We start from the raw sequence: 15431 nt of genomic DNA on the forward strand, positions 1-15431 counted from the left end.
TTTGAAATGCGTGAAGCCAGTAAAATGAACTTAAGGTCTTAGGGATGAAAATTTAATAAAGAAAAGAAACGTTAAATAATGCAGGGAAATGTCATGGATATTTGAACATTCTGTTGCAGAATATATGGTACAAACAGTTTCTTACAGCACAAAAAATCTTTTTGCTTTCCAGGTGTTGGCACAGGTAAGAACAGCTGTGAGATGGAGGAACACAAGCTGGCATCCTCTGTTCTCTTCAACAACTGTGCTAAGTTTGTTTTGTTGATTGCAGGCATGAAGGAGCATTGCAGGCAGTAGTTTCAGCAGACATGGTCTGCATCTGCAAAACGTAAGCAACCAAGAAGATGAGGTTATAGGCACTATTCCCTTACTTGGGCATCCTTGCTAATATCCTTTTGGCTAAGCTTCAGAAGGTCTCTGGCTGGCTGTGTCTGCAGTTATTAGCTCATGTATTATACTGTAAGGATGCACCATTGGATAGCAATGCTTGTAAATGGCAGCAGTTTGCTTATTGGAGGACGCAGAAGAAAATTAAATTTGCTATTTGGGTTAGCAATCCTATGCGAAAATAATGTTATCTATCCAGATCTTGGATGTATATTGGAATTGTGTGATATTTGGTAAGCACCTAAATAACACAATTCTGTATTAAATCATAGTCTAATTTTGGGTCCGTTTCACTCACATGTGCATCATAACTCAGAAGGTGGAGTGACTTAAAATATTTATAATATTGTGCTGTAACATACCTTAATGCAATCCCAGCATTTACATTTCATTTAGCTGTTATCCTGCCCTTAGGGAAATCTCTTTTGCCCAAGAATGCACATCCCCTGTAACAAAAAGGATCATAAAAACAACAAAAAAAGAACCGTAGCAATATTCATAGAAAGAAGAAATGGCTGAAAATTCACTGTTTTACGATGGGGAACTTGAGAAGGTGAACGGTAGTTTTCCAGTGGCTTAGGAAAAAAACAAAAAAAAACCCCACAAAAACAAAAACAAAACAAAAAAACCCCCCACAAACAAAAAACTAACAAAAGAAACTCTAGGGAAATAAATGCTTCTGATAGAGTCACAGTTAAAAACGAGGAGAGCTTTGCCCCAAATTGAAGTTCAGCATAAACTCAAAGCCCCATGACTTGAAAGCACATCAAAAGTGGAAGAATGGTCTTTTGATCAAGGCACTGACCTGAGAGCAAGTACAGGTTCATGTCTTTGCTCTGCTGCAGACTTCCTGTCTTTACATCTGCTGTCTCTGTGCTTTCTTTTTTTTTTTTATGTAGTGAGACTGATAACATCTAAATTACACGCTGCCTCAGATGGGGCTGTCTTTGACTCTGCCCAGAAGTGAATAGTTCAGTGAGGGCTCACTGGTGTGATATGGTGGTGCTGTGGTAATGCTTAACACATTGGCAGGAACACTTCTCAGTCACAACGTTTCTGATTTTGACGTGTTTTTTGCGATGATGTGTCACAGTTTCACTTCACAGTACAAGTTCTCAGCAAGTTTTTAAGCTGAAGATTTTTCCATTGGAAAGATCTAAGTGAAGTGAGTTAAAATATTTCATGAAAATGTATCAACCTCCTCATATTCTAAGGTGCGTTGTGAAAACACTTCTCTGTGGATGGGACAAAAAGATTTCCTTCAAGTTTACTAGCCTCTTTTGCACCCTTGGAAAGAAATGTGAGCTTTAATAAAACTGAATATTTTAGAATATGGTGCTTCATGAACAACTGAAGGATTTTTGACATTTTGCTTTGACGTGTGATTAAAACAGCTGTAAGAAGTCTATGAATTCCCTCTCCAACACACGTTCCACGTTTTAACCAGAATTACCGCACAGTGTCCACCGAGATCACCATTTTAATAAAAATGTCTTCAAAGCTTTAATTCCACTGTTATTAATTCAAAAAAAACCTCTCAGAAGTTCAGTGTTCATAAAAGAAAAATCTTCTTGTGCTCACTGATATATAAATGTAATCCTTCTAATACAGCAGCACTGAATAATGAGGAGCCAAAAGCTGCAGATCTAATTACTGGGCATCACTGGCTCAGCAGTCATAAAAATCCTTGACTCTGAATAAACAACCTGATTTCTGTTATTGAAGTATTACATCTTGTACCAAACAAACGCTGTATCTTCTTACGATGAAGAAATGCATCTTTATGAAAAGATTAGATCAGCTGATTATGTAACAGTGTATTTTTGGCCTAAAAACATCCAACCAGAAGTAGTCCTGCTATCGCATGTCTTTACAATGAATTGTAATCAGGGTGTGATAAGAAGGGAAGGACATGAGAGTCGTCCATCAGTGCAGTTGGAGCAATGGGGCTTGCTGACTTTCCTGGGTTTTGTTTTGTTTGTATCATTAACCTGAGAAGCAAATGACAAATACAAAGTTGTATTTTCACTTGAAAGCAGTGCTGGAGGCTGGGGAATAGGGCGAAAGTGCAGACGAGAAGGGTTGAAAGCAGCCCTGCACCATGCTGGGGCTCCTTCTCCAAGTACCTGGCCCCAAAGCTGCTGGCCTTACAGCCAGAAGCTCCCTGGTCTTCAAGGATTACTGCGGGGAAGATAAAGGTTGTTTGATCTCACTAGCTTTTATGGTCATCTCATTCCTGGGCAGCTTCTTCTTTTTCAAAGCATTCCTGAACTTTCAGCAAGCTTACCATTAGATCAATAAGAATATAGCAAGGGAATTGTGGAAACAGCTTGCCTTGGGCTGATGGTTAGGGCACTACCTGCACTCCATATCTGCACACTGCTATTCATGTTCATTTGAGAGGTGTAAACATATTCTGCGTAAGTCCTTGGGTTTCTGTCATACACATTCGATTGAATGAATAAATACCATTTATCTATTTCTCTAAAGGAAAGTGAATTTCCTAATTATGGAGATAACTCAGAAATGTTAAAAAAAAAAAAAAGAAGGGGGAAAAAACCCGCTTGAAATGAGAGTAGTCCTTTTTGGGCTCTGTTTGGCTAGGATATTTACAAATCTTGAATCTGTACAGACACAGAAGCAGTACCTTTTGTAATACAAACACAGACATCTTGGAATCAGAAGACTGGAGACATGGCAAAAACAGGCAGGCTTGCATCAAGCGCTCGTTTTAAGCAGTGGAGCAGGGAATGGCAGAGCAGGCATTGCTGTGGCGGGACAGGGTTTCAAATGAATGAGACTATCAGGACTGCACGAGATAAAGAATTAGGAGTGTGCAAGTTAAGTATATCTTCAATTCAGGCCATTTTCAATTCAACATGAACAGATCCACTATTAGCTGCACAAACTGATAAAAATTATGATCAAGGAAAAAGCTATATATCACCGAACCTCTGTGCTAATATGGGACAGGAATTAATTTGGTCTTTGTTATATCAAATCAGGTGGCTAAGCTCACATTCAGCCCAGTGTGAAGTACCGACCACTACAACAGGATTTTCAAAGTGTCCTAATCATCTACGTACATCTGGATAACCTATCCATTATAGAAGAGACTTACAAAGGAAATTGGCTATAAAAGACTAATAATTCAAATATAGCCATTCCTTTGTAGTCATAATGGGAAAAATTAAAACCTCCCAGATTAGATTTGAGGAAGTAGCGACAAGCGAGGAGCTGTGTGAGAAATGATGGACAATTATAGCACCTTGGCAAGGAACTGACATCGCTCTGGTGAGGAGACACCGTGTCTCGCAAGCCTTCTGGAGACTGCTAGGAGTCAGAGAGCATTCAGGTTGTGGTTACTGAGTTGACGTAGTCCATCTGGATTTGCAGAAGTGGTGGTTAGGTGTAAAGTCTCTTACGGAAAATTTGCAGTGATGACATAAGGGGAAATATCTTGAATAAGTGAAATTGATTCAGGAGAGTAAAAAAAAGAACAAAAGCAAACCACAACAATTAAGAAATACTAAGGAAAGATCCCACTATCCTAATAATAATACAGTGACAGTTGAAATTTAGTGTAACTCAAATGTAAAAAGGGACAAAACATCCTGAGTTCACATAAACTCTCATTTTATTAGTGATACTCAGGAGTGATATCTTGACTTCCATAGTTATATGAAAATTTCTGATAACAACCACAGAATAAAAGAAGTCATAATAAAGTTGAAAGTTGACCTTTTTGCATTAGAAATCATAATGAAAAGAAAAAACAACAGAGAACCAACTCCCAAGTTTGAATGCAGAATGCTGTTCTGGTCCTAGCATTTCAAAGGATATAGAAGAACTGGCAATGTTTAGAAAAAGGCTCAGCAAAGTTAGCAGAAGTGCTCCTTTTCAAGACAAGATTAAAAAGGCTGGAATCCTTCACACTGAAAAAGAGATGCCTGAGGTGTGTAAAGCAGTTAGTGAACATGGAGGAGTGGGCAGTGATCGACTATCATTTTCAAATCATATTCATCATTTCTTCCACTACAAGAATAAAAGGATATCAGAGATTATATAAGCCAAATTCACTGGCACAGCTACCTGGAGCAGCTGTGGGTGTCCCATACCCGTAGATGGTCAGAGCCAGGTTGGATGGAGCCCTGGGCAGCCTGAGCTGGTGAGGAGCAGTCCTGCTCACTGTAGTGTTTGGACCTGGGGGGGCTTTGAGGTTCTCCCTTCCAACCCAAACCATCCTATGAGTAACAAGCCTGTGGGACTCCTTGCTATGAACACTAACACTTTCCTGCACCTGGATGAGGATGACGTGACCTTACATCAGGGAGATCTGCTGAGGGATGCTCAGTGTCCAGAGACCAAGCCTGGTTCAGGAATCCCTTGAGCTACAAAGGGCTGAAGGCTGTCAGGGTCTTGGGATTATCATTTGCCTTGCTCCTCAGGCACGTGCTTTAGTGCCTTGGTGGAAACAGAATGGATGTGCAACATGGATGTGTCCAATTCACTGTGGTTTGCTTTAGTCCTTCTACAACACTGTATCATCAACAGATCAAAGCAATTTCTAACTTCAGGGCCTGCTGTGGTCCAAGGTCTAAGAAAAAACTTCACTATATAACGCTATAAATATCACAATTTCGTCAAGATCCTCTGGCTGAAATACAAACCCAGACCCGTTTGCAGAGAAATCTTTATCTAGCAAACGAAGCAAATCAACTCTGGCATCTCATCTCATGCCCTAGAGAGTCGTCTGGTAAGCTGATATTGAATTAAAATGCTTAATCACAATCTGCTGAACATGCAAGGTTTCCATGTACTTTGACCCCACATGAGGAGAGTAGATTCAGATAATACTGCAGAGACCATGCTATAATTTATACATCATCCTATGTCGTGGCAACAGGACCAAATATCACAAGTTGCAGATCTGTAGCAATACTATGTATGTAGTAAAATCGTAGCAGTTATCATTTAATGATTATCGGGCACCCTGAAGTTGCTTTATATATCACTGACAACATAACAGGGGAATTAAAGTGAGTGAGAGTTCCTTTTAGCATCCACATCGTCCCTCTTATGCTGCCAAAGCAACATAAATTGGTCTTAGAGCAGCGAAGAGCAGACTGTTCCAGTTTAAATCTGCTGTTGGTTACAGAGAGGTAGCGCCTGCCCATTTTATTTCAGACAGGAAAAAGTACCAGGAAAATGGCAGGAGCATCAACGTGTCGCTGATGTAGGCTGTAAATGCTTGCTGCAGAGCTACTTCCTTGATTTCAGGTGACACAGAAGAACAAGTTGAACCAAATGACACAGAAAAATGTTCTCTAGATTTGAGCTGTTTCAACAATAATTTGTTGTCCGTCAGACTCATGAGGCTTAACTAATGCTTTGTGAACTATATCAACTAGGATATCCTTTTTCACCAAAAATCTTTTCCAGTTGATTAGCCTGTAACTAAAATGTCTCTTGAGTAAGATACAAATTCTAGATGCCCTAATAAACTGACTAGCTAGTAATTCTCTCCCACGGCCACGCAGCTTTCGTTTCTGTAATCTAGGGGGGGTTATCCCTGTCAGTACAATTTCTTGTATAAAAAGAGTCTGTTATTTCCCACCAGCTCTGTATCTGACCTCACACCTCCTGACGTAAACATAAAAGTAAGTGTGGTTCTGCTGGGCCACCAAAGGTACCGAGATTACTTGCTTTTACAGATTTTTAGGTGGTTTTAATTTTTGGGTATATATTTTTAAAAGATAACCATTAACTAAAAAGATATATATAATTTTTATTTATTTATTTATTTATTTTTTTTAATCGTGGCACAGGTCTGCAGTACCATTTTTGCGGGCTTGTGGAAAAGCAAATCACAAACTCACCTCTAACTGCAGTAGACTAGCAACATAAAAATCAAGCCTTGCCTTTGCAGCTCTTTATCGTAACATGGTATGCAACAACAGGCAAAGCTTTCAGCCTGCAGAGACTAAGGGAGAATTCTAATATATAAGAGATGGGCACTTTCATTATCATTAACAAGCATGCTGGATTATTCATGAAAGCCTCACTTACGGATATAAGCAGGCATTTGCCATTTATTCCTTAGTGTAATTTAACTCAACGCGTCACTTTTTAATGTTAACCTCATGGAAGGTCTTTTGATCTTAATCTATTTTTTTTTATTATTAACACTGTACTAAAACTCTGCACACATTTGCACCCACCCATCTAGAGTTGGATTACAGAGCCATCCATTAGGGGCAATACATGTATCAATACATGTCATGGGAAATATTGCAAGGATTACCAAAATGAAGAGTCTGGAATTAGCTGGAAGTATACTGGAAGGACTGGCTCCTTAGAGCCACCCTGCTCTGCAGGTGAGAAGGAAGACTGACACTTGGCATGCAAATATTGCTCTCTATGAAGGAGTTGATTTGTCTGAAAAAGAGCATTTTAGACCCTCGAAGCCACTGACCCACGGAATGCCCAGAGGAGGATGAACAAGGTGAGGTACTTACATGATGAAGGATGGTAACACTCGCCTCCGGGTGCTTCAATGTCATCACCAGTGAGAAGGCTGAGCAAACTTATTCTCTTGCAGTCATTTATGTGGTTTTGTTTAGGCATGGTCAAGCGGCAGCGTACCTATAGACATTTAGCTGAAGAGAACGCAGAAGGGATACTTCACAGCAAGCTTCTCTTGTTTATTTGAATGGAGTCAGGAAGGAAGGTTCGAGTAGTTTATTGGGCTGGTCTTTATGCTAAAAAAACAGAGATGTGGTTACATATGGCTACATCTTCAAGTAATTGTGAGAGAGGTAGCTGTAAAACTGAGTGTTGTCTATACTTGCCATGTGGTGTTTTGAGGTAAAGCAGGGAGAAATGGGTAATCTCCATTTTGCCTAATTAGAGGGAGGTTCACTATTGACTTGCATTTTTCCTCAACTACATGATTTCGTAGAGTTTCATGTGCTTGTTTCATACTTATAACCTGTGAAAGCCATTTAAATCTAAAAAATGCAGTAAATTTCACAATCATATCATCAACTAAAAATCATCTGCTTAATACTGGTCTGCTTAGCACCTTAATGAGCATCCATTCTAACATGGCATGCTGTCCTTGAAGTTGCTTTTATGTAACACTCCCACTAAAAAGTCAGGATATTTCCATGAGACTTTTGACTTGTATTAAATTTTGTACAAGAATTCTCCATTGATCTGTTCAGTATGTATAAAAACAATACCCCAGAGTTTTTAAAAGGTCCATGGATCTTTTCCATAAAATGCTTTATTTATTTTTTTTTTTACACTTTTCCTCTCATCTTCCTTCCTCTTGTTAGTTCTACCTGCTCCCGTATCTCTTTCCCATTCTAATAAATGACAGTCATATGAAGAAAAAACAAACGTGAGTCCATGAAATTGTTGATTTAGAGCAGAACTAAAAATAGTACTGTGAAAACCCCCCTCAGTAAGAGGCAGCGAGGGTTTGATTAGGTTGCTGCAAAAGGAAAAGCAGCTTCCTAGAGATGATCTCTGCATAACAGCCTTATTTTTCTTCTATCCCTGTTATTCCTCCTCTTGGCTCCTATGCTGAAACTGTTGTTATGGCAGTAATAGGCATTTATGCTGTTTATGCTATCACCCAAATGTGTGACTTGATTAGCGTGCTTGCAACCTGACAATACCGCAGTTTTGTTTATGGCAACTAATGGCTGGGAGAAGGCACAGAAGGGAGGGACACTGCATTACATTAAGGTTGCAACTAAATCTGAGCATGCTGCTGTGTTCCTCATTCACAGGGGACAGAAGATCAGTTGCTTTCCTCTCTGAGCTTATCTCTCTGAGAGTCTTTTTGGATTTTGCTTGAAAACCCAAAGAGGAGGCATTGAGAACAGTCAAAGTGGCATATATGGTCATTGCATTTCATCTCAAAAGAGTGAAATCTGCATGCTTGCGCTGTGAAGCAGTAAATACACACAGGCTGAGCATGTTGATGGACCTGGAGTAAAAAATGACACAAGAGAACCAGGGCAGGCTTTATTTATTTCCGATTTCTAAAACGCACTCTAAATATTTCCTTCAGTTTCTATGCTGTCACTTCATGTGGCCTCAAACTGAGCCAAAGGTAGCATTTTCCCCTTTGCGGGCATTTAAAAACCTTACCAATATTTCTAAACAGCCAGAAATATAATTACAATATACATTTCAGTCCAGCCACAAGCTGCAGTAGATTTTGTTTGTCTAAATCCAGCATCCTCAGTAAAAGTGAAAGAACTGTTTTGCTTTATACCTGCATATCAGAGACCTCAGACAACTGTGTTGTCTGGTTCTTGAGGGTTTGTTTTTCTCTTGGCTTTAGAGGTTTTACTTGATCAGTAAATAGAGGGACTTCAGGAATGTGGTTTTTGTTTTATTGATATATACACAGAGGTTTGATTGCCTGTATGGAACCACAGAACATGATAAATACTTTTCCTACACGTGCTATTTGATCTCATAGCTCAGTAGACAGCATAAACAAAATGTCAGGAGAGAAAAAAGCCAGGTGCTGTGTCTCTGATCAGCAGATACAGATTTAAGTCTAAAGAAATATTTTGACAGCTTTCCAGACATTTTAACCTTTTTATCGCTATACTTCTTGTATTTCCTTTGTTAACAGTGCTGCAACGGTAGATGGATTAATCCAACTACAATTTCCACACAGCAGACCTGTTTGCTAGTCTTCTTAGAAATCCTAAAGTAGAGTGAATAAATGCCTCAGCACTTATCCAAGTAAATTACATGGCAAAAAACCATAAACCAGTGCTATCCTGGTTTAGATGCTCTTTTATATTACGGTGTCTTTCAGTACGCCTGTTTCCAATCTTATTTACAGAAACTGTACGCAGATTTAAAGCATCCTATTCCATTTTATATACTAGGTGTAACAGCACAGTAACTGTCAGCCTACAGTCAGATGGAGGAATTCCTTGATAACACTACCATAATTGCTTTCATTTTTCATCTCCTTTGTTTACAGCAATATTTTTCAAAAGGAAAATACAACGCACCAGAACGTACTAGCAAGAAATGGAAGCTGGTATTGCTAATAGCTGTCGAGGTACTAAACATCAGTGCTAAATGAAGGAGTGGGACACCTCAAAGATCATCAGATCTCATTGTGCTTCTTTGTTCTTGCTGTCATTTTGGCTGCATTATCTCTGCAATAGTATCACTTCCTTAAATTTTGATTTGATTGCCTTTAGTGCCAATCATACAAAATACCAACCTATGAGAACAATAAACATCTGAACAGTGAATGGCAGAAAGCCTTGAAATACTTACGCCTTCCTGCATAAAACCTGAAATCAGGTCTCCTTGCTTTCTAAATTTGATATGAAAATGAGTACAACAAGAAAAGTATTTCTACAGGTTTAATCAAGAGAAGTGGTATTCAGCAGTGTGTTCTGAAATAAAGCACCTGTGAGAGCATATGATTGACATAAGTCCTTGGACCACCTGGTGGGAAGGCAGGGTCAACCCAGTGGTGCTCAGGTGCATGCAGTGTTCCTGAGCGAGCAGAAGGGGTGGTTCCTGGCTCTTCCCAGACCTCATTTAAGGGTTGGCAGGGGAGGTGAGAAGTTTTTGCTGGTGTTGTTAGTGTACTTGATGCTTTCTGAAGGTAGGTAGTTTATTTTTTTCTTTTGTTTTTACATCTGTAGCTGTTGCACTTGGGTTTATCTTAATTACTGCATTCTGGGATTTTGCTACTTTGCTGTTGTTGCTGTGCTTTCTATTTCATTGCAGTATGAGAACTTGAAGTGTTATTCATGGAAGACGTAGGTATGTTCCTGATTCCTTTGGTAAAGATCACTGATTAAGCACTTAATGGAAACTAGTATTCTTTTCATCTTTTTTTATTTTTACCTTTATTTACCCAGAAAGTGTTTTGAGGATTTGGAGGATTATTGCCTATCTGTAGAACAGCTCATGTGAGGTTGAGTGCAGATGTGCTCTTCTCCTCTCCTCCTCTATCTCTATAGTAAAATAAAGCTTTCTAGTAGTAGCTGCTCCCAGGAGCTCTGAGGAGCTGCCCAGCCTTTGCCTTGGTTTTGTTTTCCACCCTTGTACTTTCTTTGCTCATCTGTCCTGCCTTCCCTAGCAGTCACCACAGACTTAAAGTACTTGGTTTAAGTTTCTGAGGTTTTGCTTGCTTACAATAAGCATGCAGGTGGTAAATCCTACCTGGGTCTGGTGGGTAGGAAGCTCCATATGTATTTCATACAGAGTGGGTGAGTTATTTTTTGTTCTTAAACAAATGCTGTAGTTTTAGAACAGCTCAGCTGACTCGAACAAAACTTTTATGGATTTGTTACAGGGGAACAAGAACAGAATGTGACCCAGCACATGAGCAAGAGATAACTCTTAATTTTGTATGGCAGTTTACTGGATATTTCTTCTCTTGCTTTCTCTACAATTAAATTACCTTTTTTACTAAAGTAGTGACAGTTGCGTAGATGAATTATTCTGAAATAGTATTTATTTCGAAGAGTGTTATATTTGTGAAGAATTTATCTGTAAGCACTCATCTGAGAAAGCCAATACACTCAGGAGTTACTTTTACACACCTACCAAAATTTTCATTGTAAAATTAAACTGTATTTTTTTCCTTTCTATCTATATGTGCTTTTCTTCTACAGTCACTGGCTGTATGTGGTTCTGATCTAAGATATGGAGGTTGCATGGCAGCAGCAAAACAGGAGGACAGTTACAAACAAACATATGAAGTATAGAGTTAAATATTTCAAGTGTAGAGTTGTAAAGGGAATCCTGGAGCTTCACAAGAGTAACCCCTATTAAATTCAGTGGAATATAGCATCTATCCTTATGACCAAGAAATAACTGAGGAAGGTGCAGAGCATAGCTCTGAAACAAATCTACTGGTAGATAAACGGATGGAGGTCAGTTCTTGATAAGAATGGGCTTGACTTCTCATATGACCTGATATATGACAAAAATTATTTAAGATATGTTTCTCTTCGAATGACTAATACTTCAGTCTAGTGTAGGGTCTGCTGTTGAAAATTTCAGTTTGTGCTAAACACCCCAATTAATTAAAGGTTAGTCTGTCCTAGACACAGAGTAAACCAGATGGTGGTCTGAGAAATATAGAAGGAAATATGGTTCCTTCCTAAGGTTTATGACCTTTTCCAGGCCAACAATTTCAATGATTCCAGTTTCTAAGCTAGTTCTGTGACACATAAGAAAAAATTTCCTTATTGCTTCCCCCACATTCAGTCATCTTGGTCGTATTGAAGTAAAATTATATTTTATGGCTAGAATGGCACATTGGTGTTGAGAAGCCAGTTATAGTGTGGGCCCACTGTAACTAACTAATGAGGTCAGTGAAGGGGATTACGGATGTATGACAGGTGAGCTGGATCAGTGCAAAATGATGCTCCCAAAATTGTGGCAGGTCAGTGAATAATCTGGAACTAAAATCTGTTGCCCTCACTGCCAGTCGCCATGTACTAGTTATTTTCATTTGTTTCAATTACTTTACAAGGCAAGAAGAAATAGCCCTTGGCAGAATGTGCAGCCCCTTTGAGCAGTGAACATTATTAGTTCTTAGTTAGTCTATTTCTGTTACATACAAGTTTCTACAGGACAGGCAGGGTCAAAATGCAAAATATATCAAAGACCAGGAAATGAGAAGTAAGGGACATAATCAGCTAGGGTATATATTGAGCTCTCCAAAATATTCTTTGTACTACTGCTTGAAATTGCAGTATTGGGAATAGAATATACCATTAAGCAGTGATGATTTTTAGATTAATCATTTACCCTAAGCCAGGCTGCGGTATCGTCTGTAGACAAGAGACTGCTATTTTTGAATGGCGTCAAATTGTGAATTTAAGCACAGTGGGTAAGAAAATACTGCAGAGGGTTTTGCAAGTGATTGCTCATCTTTGTAGTAAAATATATCCTTTTTGAAGTCCTGCTGTGACCAGCATAAAAAGATCGGGGTGAGTGTCTGCATGTGGTCTGCCAACGTGTAGGAAACAGAAGTAAAATCATTGTTCAATGTAGGCTTGGGTGCATTACAGGTACCTGAATACGCCAACACAAAGCAGTGCTACAAAGTTATCCTCTATGTTAAACTTCTCTGAAATAGAGGTGGCTAAGACTATACAGTGTTAGCTGATTAGAGCAGGGGTCAGCAAGTTTTCAAACAATGGATTTTAGAACTGTGTTTTTCCTCCTTAAATTAGAGGAAAACAGCAACAGGAAGAACTCATCAAACTCCCCCCGAAAGCCACAAGTTTCCCCCTCTTGGGGAGGATTGCTACCAATTAGTTGACTGCTGGCATCTTATCTCCATGATAGACAAGAGCTCCTTGCTTCTAGTGTAGAGCCATACACCAGCCCCACTTTCAGATGCCTCCTTTGTGCTGTTACACTTCCTAAGTAGCACATACATATGCTATTCAGAGCTGCTTGTTTGATGTCTTGAGCAGTGACTATTTTTTTCAGACTTAGATTTTGCCAGAAAGCATTTGATGTGGTTAATCTACTGTTACTAGCAAGAACATTACTCTTGATGCATGGATGGAGGATGGTGAAAGACAGATGTGTTCTGGAAGCCCTTAGTTTATTTCAGCTAGGTCCCTGATGGTTAGACTTTTCAGGAAGAAGAGAGGGTTGAAACATCATGGCTCAGGGCACCAGGTTCCAGCACTCTAATGTTTTGTTAGTGTGCATGTCAGATACACACTGAAAAGATGTGAGATTTCCCATACCAACTTTATTTTTTATGTTCCCACGCTGTTCTGTGCTGCATATATTCGACCACTGGAGGTCTAAGTTAAAGTAAAATAATGCTGCTGAATACCATGACAGGCTTGCACAAATCATGCCTTCAGTTATCAGCTCCTCCTCTCATACAGGTCTGAAGCCACTCCCAGTGCCAAGGGGATTGGCCAGCAAATGGAACAAAATGCAATTTCTAAAAATGATTATTTTGTTGGTGTTCACACTTAACTTATGAATGATGTTTTCAAGCTGTAGGTACCTACTTTTCTATGGAACAGAGTATATGTTAAAATCGTAGTTTAAATGATTTCCTTTAGTTTTCAAGTGTTTGGTTTAGACAAGTCTGGTACCTTGTTGGGCTTTTCTTGCTGTGAATTTGCAGGGCATACGTTAGAGGATTCTATGTATGCAGCTGCAGAAGAAAAAGCATATTATATGAGAGATTTCACATAATCATTTTATCAAGCTACCAGTAATAAGGTATCATAGCTTGCTGCTTCATGCTGGCAGGCATTTATGCATTTTCAGTTTTTTAGATGCTGCAAACGGAGCCAAAAGCCATTTCAAAGGAGGATGTGAACTGCTGTGTGAACTACGCCACTACAGGGCTCTAAAGACTTAATTTTCCATTGCATCAAGCCTTTTAATTTTCACCCTGCGCAGTAAATAAAGTACTACCATGATTTGAGAGAAAGTTATCTTCAACATAAAGGGATGTAAATTAATTACACCAAGGGAGGGCAATGTAAATGTGAACTCAGCTGTTTTCTGCCAATTTTTCCCTTTGGAAAATGAGAGAACTGGGAGCAGCTGGCCATTAGCAGGGGGACTTCTTAGGCATTGCGGTTTGAGGAGAAATGGTTCTTGCTTCTGAATGGTGAGGTAAGAAAAAGTAGAGGATTAAATCCAGAAGGAAATAAGATTTGTTGGAGCTTTTGGAAGGGTCTAAAAGAAGGTGATGTTTTGTTGGTAAATAGGGAATTGTTGCAGCTTTCTCTTAAGAGAGGGAAGCGGATAGTCTGTATTTTAATTTCACGGGGTGTTTGTGGGGGATATATGTGCCATAGAGCTGCATTTCTGACTGCAGGGCTTTTGTTGTTTGAGAAATTTAATATTTACTTCTTTTTCCTGGCTGTCAATAATATGCTTTCAATCAGGCCTGATCCTTGAAATTCCCCACTTCAAAGGGAATTTGGGAATGCCTCAATAGCAAAATCCTGTTAGGAAACAGGGAAGGTTGTATTGCCTGCATTTCAGCTTGTCCAATGACTTGATTGCTTCAGACAATAAGCTAACTGCTGGCTTGACCTTCCACCTTCTGTCCCAAAAATGTGTTGCCAAAAGAAATTCAAGGTTTTTTTGCCTTTTGAGATGAAACAGAGCAGTGTAATTTATTTATTTGGCGGAGGCTAAGCATCCAACATCTAGTGATAAGGCTTTTGGCCTGAAAGATGGCAAGCAGCAGTGGTCCTATTAAAAACTGTGGTTTCTGTCTTGTGTGAAGGCTAGTAGAAAGACTTAAAGCCTGCTGAGTTTGTACTAATAGAAATAAAACAGTAAGTCAATAGCTGCCTTGTGTGCTGTGTAGTTGCTTATGTGGGTGCAACATCAGCTAAAAATGACATGCTTTTTTTTTTTTTTTTAAGGCTGCAGCCCCCACAGTTCTTAATACTGAATGTGAATATGTCTGTCTTGGAGAATACGGTTGTGTTTAGGCCTGGGCATTGTTGTCAAATGAGGAAGATGACCCAGTGGCTCTGCAAGCTTTGAAATAGCTCATGTGATATAATGTTAAAATAAAACCATCCCATTATCACGTTTTGAGCAGTTGAGGAAGTTTGTGTTGAACTTATTAACTCATCCAAAAGCCATGTTTCGAACGTTATATTAGTGATACAATCATGTTTGCTGTCCTGTGGAAATCTGGTTGTTACTGTTCTCATTTTTTATAAAATGCACGAGAAAAACCTGAAAGAAAATCAGAAAACAACAAAACAAACTGCATGACATAAAATTAAGAGCTTCAGAGAAAATGCCATTGGAAAAAAGCAACGAGAGTTCTCTTACTGGAATATTTCAGACTGACTTTTTCCCAACTTTGGGGGAGGAGAAGTGAAATTGCTGTCCAGATGGATGCTGCTGATACATATCTTAGACCTTGTGCATAGAACAACATCTGAGTTATGTAACTTTGTTACAATCATTCCCTACTGGTGCCACAAACAAGAAATACTGCAGAAGAGCACAGGAAG

The 15431-nt window shown here is 39.2% G+C and overlaps 1 long non-coding RNA gene across 1 annotated transcript; it reads right to left on the reverse strand.

Annotated features, from left to right (window-relative positions):
- LOC122166200 lies at positions 1-1240 on the reverse strand. The gene is made up of 3 exons (XR_006170716.1): positions 1193-1240; positions 750-833; positions 1-319 (listed from the first exon to the last, which is right to left on the reverse strand). It is a non-coding gene; the product is annotated as an uncharacterized LOC122166200 (long non-coding RNA).
- Between the last annotated feature and the right edge of the window lie 14191 nt (positions 1241-15431).

This window comes from Centrocercus urophasianus, unplaced genomic scaffold (genome assembly GCF_019232065.1).
Source record: "Centrocercus urophasianus isolate 14NV4802_14NV808 unplaced genomic scaffold, USGS_Curo_1.0 seq_32, whole genome shotgun sequence".
Classification (NCBI taxonomy): Eukaryota; Metazoa; Chordata; class Aves; order Galliformes; family Phasianidae; genus Centrocercus; species Centrocercus urophasianus.